Here is a 5,426-nt window from a genome sequence, read left to right on the forward strand (position 1 = left end):
TTTGAACCTCCACAGTGCAATTGCACCAACCTTCTCTGGGGCAAGCTGACAACTGGCTGTTGCTCAGTGAGACCCTCCCAGAGTGTTAGAGCAGGTGGAAGCCACAGGGCTGAGAGGTTTGGAAACAGCACTGAGATAAAATTCGGGAGAGAGGTGCTACCTGGCAGGCTAATGGCTTGGACACAGACAGTGTAGAAACAAGAAGTGGATGGAAGTCAGAGAAAAAGGAGGGGTGCTTAAAAATGCCATAGATGAGAGCACAGAGCTCCTGTGCCAGAGACTGAGAAGGTGAGTGACACCATTTTCACCTATCCCGTGCATGCACATACACTCACACTCATGCCATACCAATCCACCCCAGAAAACTAAGCAGCACCACCTAGTGGAGAACAGAGGCTTTATACCAAGCCCCACCCAACTGTGCCCTCCAAGCACATGCCCTAGAGAACCACCACAAGTCTCTCAACTGGCTAAGTGTATGAACTATAAAGTGGCTCATAGTTTGAGTTCTAGGGGAAACTGGATGCAACTCCATTTGGGTTTTATTCTGTTTGCTAGTTCCTCTATTCATTTTTTTTAATGTGTTTGTTTGTTTTGCTTTGGCTTAAGTTACTTTTGTTCTTTTTCTCCTTTCTTTGCTTTTACTTGGATACAGAGAGAAAAATTTAGTTTTACTTTCCTTTTTTAAAAAAAGGAATAAAATTTTTTAATTCTTTTTACTATATTTTTAGTTTTTTATAATTTTTAAATTCTATTTCACTTTTTCATTTCATTTCATTCAATTTTATTGTATATTTTTTAATTTTAAGTATTCTCTTATTTTTTCCTTTATTCTTTTCTTTCCCTTTTTTCTCTATTCTAAAAAGCTTCTTTCAACAACCATACCACAACTCACCTAAAATCTAGCTTCCTTTATTTGAATTTTTTGTGCTGTATTTAATTTTTTAATTTTTATTTTAAATTTTTTAAATTCTTTTTCTTCCTCCAAAATGACAAAATGAAGGAATTTATCCCAAAAGACAGAACAGGAAGAAATGATAGCCAGGGGCTTAATTATAAAAGACATAAGCAAGATGTCCAGACTAGCATTTAGAATCACGATGATGAGAATACCAGCAGGGGGTGAAAAAAGCATAGAATCCCTTTCTGCAGAAACAAAAGAAGTAAAATCTTCTCAGGACAAAATTTAAAATGCTATAACTGAGATACAATCTCAAATGGATGCTACAATGGCAAAAAAGTACAAAGCAGAGCAGCAACTCAATGATTTAGAAGGCAAAATTATGAATAATAATGATGCAGAAAGAAAAGAGGGAAACTAAAGCACAAGTGCATTATACAGAATTAGAGAACACAATGTCTTTTTAAAAAGGAATAACATCTGAATCATAGGAGTGCCAGAAGATGAAGAGAGGGAAAAGAGAATAGAACGTTTAGGTTAGCAAATAATAGGGGAAAACTCTCCCAATCTGGGGAGAGACACAGACGTCAAAATCCAAGAAGCACAGAGAACTCCCATGATATTCAACAAAAACCAACCATCAACAAAACATATCCTACTCAAATTCACAAAATACACACACAAGGAAAGAATTATAAAAGCAGTAAGGGAAAAAAAAAAGTCCTTAACCTATAAGGGAAGACAGATCAGGTTCATAGCAGACCTATCCACAGAAACTTGCAGGCCAGAAAGGAGTGGCAGAATATATTCAATGTGCTGAATTGGAAAATGTGCAGCCATTCAAAATAGGAGAGATAAAGAGTTTCCCAGACAAACTCTAAAGAAGTTGGTGACCACTAAACCAACCTGCAAGAAATTATTAAGTGGACTCTTGGAGGGGAGAACAGACAAAATAAAACATACAAAGAAAAAAAGACCAAAGGCAACAAAGATTAGAAAGGACCAGAGAACACCACCAGAAACTCCAGCTCGACGGGCAACACCATGACAATAAATTCATTTCTTTCAGTACTCACTATAAATGTCAATGGACTAAACAATCCAATCAAAAGGCATTGGGTATCAGAATGGATAAGAAAATAAGATCCATCTATATGCGGTTTACAAGATACCCATTTTAGATTTAAAGACACTTTCATCTTGAAAGTAGGGGGATGGAGGACCATCTATCATGTTAGTGATCATCAAAAGAAAACTGGAGTAGCCACACTTATATCAGACAAACTAGATTTTAAAATAAAGACTGGGGGCACCTGGGTGGCTCAGTCGATTGGGCGTCCAGCTTTGACTCAGGTCATGATCCCATGGTTCATGGGTTTGAGCCCTACATCAGGCTCTGTGCTGACAGCTCAGAGCCTAGAGCCTCCTTCAGATTCTGTCTCCCTCTCTCTCTGACCCTCCCTTGCTTGTGCTGTCTCTCTCTGTCTCTCAAAAATAAATAAAACATTAAAAAATAAAGTAAAATAAAGACTGTAGCAAGAGATGAAGAAGGACATTATATCTTAATTAAGGGGTCAAGACACCAAGAAAAGCTACAAATTATAAATGTTTATGCCTCAATGTGTAACACCCAAACGTACAAATCAATTAATCACAAACATAAGGAAACTCATTGATAATAATACCATAATAGTAGGGGACATCAACACCCTACTTACAGCAATGGACAAATCATCTAAGCAGAAAATCGACAGGGAAACAATGACTTTGAATGACACATGGACTGGATGAACTTCACAGATATATTCATAACATTTCATCCTAAAGCTGAGGAATACACATTCTTCTTGAGTGCACATGGAACAGTCTCCAGAATAAATCACATACTGGGACATAAGCCAGTCCTCTAAAAGGACAAAAAGATCAAGATCATACCATGCAGACTTTCAGACAATGCTTTGAAACTCAAAATCAACCACAAGAAAAAAATGTGGAAAGATCATGAATACTTGGAGATTAAGAACATCCTACTAAGTGATGAATGGGTTAACCAAGAAATTAAAGAGTAAATTAAAAAGGACATGGGAGCCAATGAAAATGATAACACGACACCCCAAAACCTCTGGGATACAGCAAAGGTGGTCATAAGAGGGAAGTACATAGCAATTCAGGCCTTCCTAAAGAAGGAAGAGAGGTCTCAGATACACAACCTAACTTTACACCTTAAAGAGCTGGAAAAAGAACAGCAAATGAAGCCCAAAACCAGCAGAAGATGGGAAATCAGAAAGATTAGAGCAGAAATCAATGATATCAAACTCAAAAAAACAGAACAGATCAATGAAACCAGGAACCATTTCATTGAAAGCATTAACAAAATTGATAAACCCGTAGCCAGATTGATTGAAAAGAAAAAGGAAAGGACTCAAACAAATAAAATCATGAATGAAAGAAAACAGATCATAACCAACACTGAGAAATACAAACAATACAAAGAGAATATTATGAGCAATTATATGCCAGTAAATTGGGCAATTTGGAAAAATGGACAAATTTCTAGAAACATAAAAAGCACCAAAACTGAAACAGGGAAAAATAGAAAATTTGAACAGACCCATAACCGGTAAAAAATTGCATTAGTAATCAAAAATATCCCAAAAAACAAGAGTGCAGGGCCAGATGGCTTTCCAGGAGAATTCTACTATACATTTAAAGAAAAGTTAACACCTATTCTATTGAAAGTGCACCAAAAAATAGCAATGGAAGGAAAATTTTCAACTTCATTCTATGAGGCCAGCATTACCTTGATTCTAAAAAGAACTACAGGCCAATTTCCCTGATGAACATGGATGCAAACATTCTCAACAAGATACTAGCCAACTTGATCCAACAATACATTAAAAAAAATTATTCACCACAGTCAAGTGGGATTTATACCTGAGATGCAGGGCTGAATCCATAATCACAAATTAATCAATGTGATACATCACATTAATAAAAGAAAGAATAAGGAGCACCTGGTGGCTCAGTTGGTTAAGCGTCCAACTCTTGGTTTCAGCTCAGGTCGTGATCTCATTGTTTTGTGAATTCAAGCCCCAATGGCACTCTGTGCTGGCAGCTTTCTATACACCAATAATGAACCATCAGAAAGAGAAATCCATTTTCAATTGCACAAAACCCATAAAATACCTAGAAAATAAATCTAACCAAAAAGCTGAAAACTCTTTCATAAGAAAGCTTATGAAAGAAATTAAAGAAGACACAGAAAAATGGAAAAACATTCCATGCTCTTGGATTCGAAGAACAAATATTGTTAAATGTCGATACTACCCAAAGCAGAATACATATTCAACACAATCTGTATCAAAATCACATCAGCATTCTCTACAGAACTAGAATCAACAATCCTAAAATTTTTCTGGAACCAGAAAAGACCCAGAATAGCCAAAGCAATCCTGAAAAAGAAAACCAAGGCTGGAGGCATCAAAATTCCAGACTTTAAGTTGTATTAGAAAGCTTATGACAATGCTCAAGACAATATGGTGCTGGCACAAAAACACTTAGATCAATGGAACAGAAAAGGGAACTCAGAAATGGACCCACAAACATATGGCTAGTTTGACAAAGCAGAAAAAAATATCCACTGGAATAAAGACAGTCTCTTCAGCCAACGGGGTAGGGAAAACTGGACAGTGATATGAGAAAAAATGAACCTGGACCACTTTCTTACACCATATACAAAAATAAACTCAAACTGGATGAAAGATCTAAATGTAAGACAAGAAGCCATCAAGATCCTAGAGGAGAAAGCAAGCAAAAACCCTATGACCTCAGTCCTAGCAACTTCTTACTCAACTTGTCTCCAGAGGCAAGGGAAACAAAAGCAAAAATGAAATATTGGGACCTTATCAAATAAAAACTTTCTGCACAGTGAAGGAAACAATCAACAAAACTAAAAAGCAACAAACAGAATGAGAGAAGATATTTGTAAATGACAGATAAAGGATTAGTATCTAAAATCTATAAAGAACTTATCAAACTCAACACCCAAAAAATAAATAATCCAGTGCAGAAATGGGCAAAAGACGTGTACAGACACTTTTCCAAGAAGCCATCCAGATGGCCAACAGACAAATGAAAAAATGGTAAACATCACACATCATCAGGGAAATATAAATCAAACCACAGGAGATTCTACCTCACACCTGTCAGAGTGGCTAGAATTAACAACCCAAGAGGACCCTTTTGCACTGTTGATGGGAATGCAAACTGGTGCAGCCACTCTGGAAAACAGTATGGAGGTTCCGCAAAATATTAAAAATAGAACTACCCTACAACTCAGCATTTGCACTACTAAATATTCATCCAAGGGATACAAAGGAGCACAAGCACCCCAATGTTTATAGCAGGGCTATCGACAATAGCCAAAGTATGGAAAGAGCCCAAATGTCCATCGATGGATGAATGAATAAAGAAGACGTGATGTGTGTAAATATATATATATGTATATATATATATATATATATAT

The sequence above is a fragment of the Suricata suricatta genome, chromosome 3 (assembly GCF_006229205.1).
Source record: "Suricata suricatta isolate VVHF042 chromosome 3, meerkat_22Aug2017_6uvM2_HiC, whole genome shotgun sequence".
Classification (NCBI taxonomy): Eukaryota; Metazoa; Chordata; class Mammalia; order Carnivora; family Herpestidae; genus Suricata; species Suricata suricatta.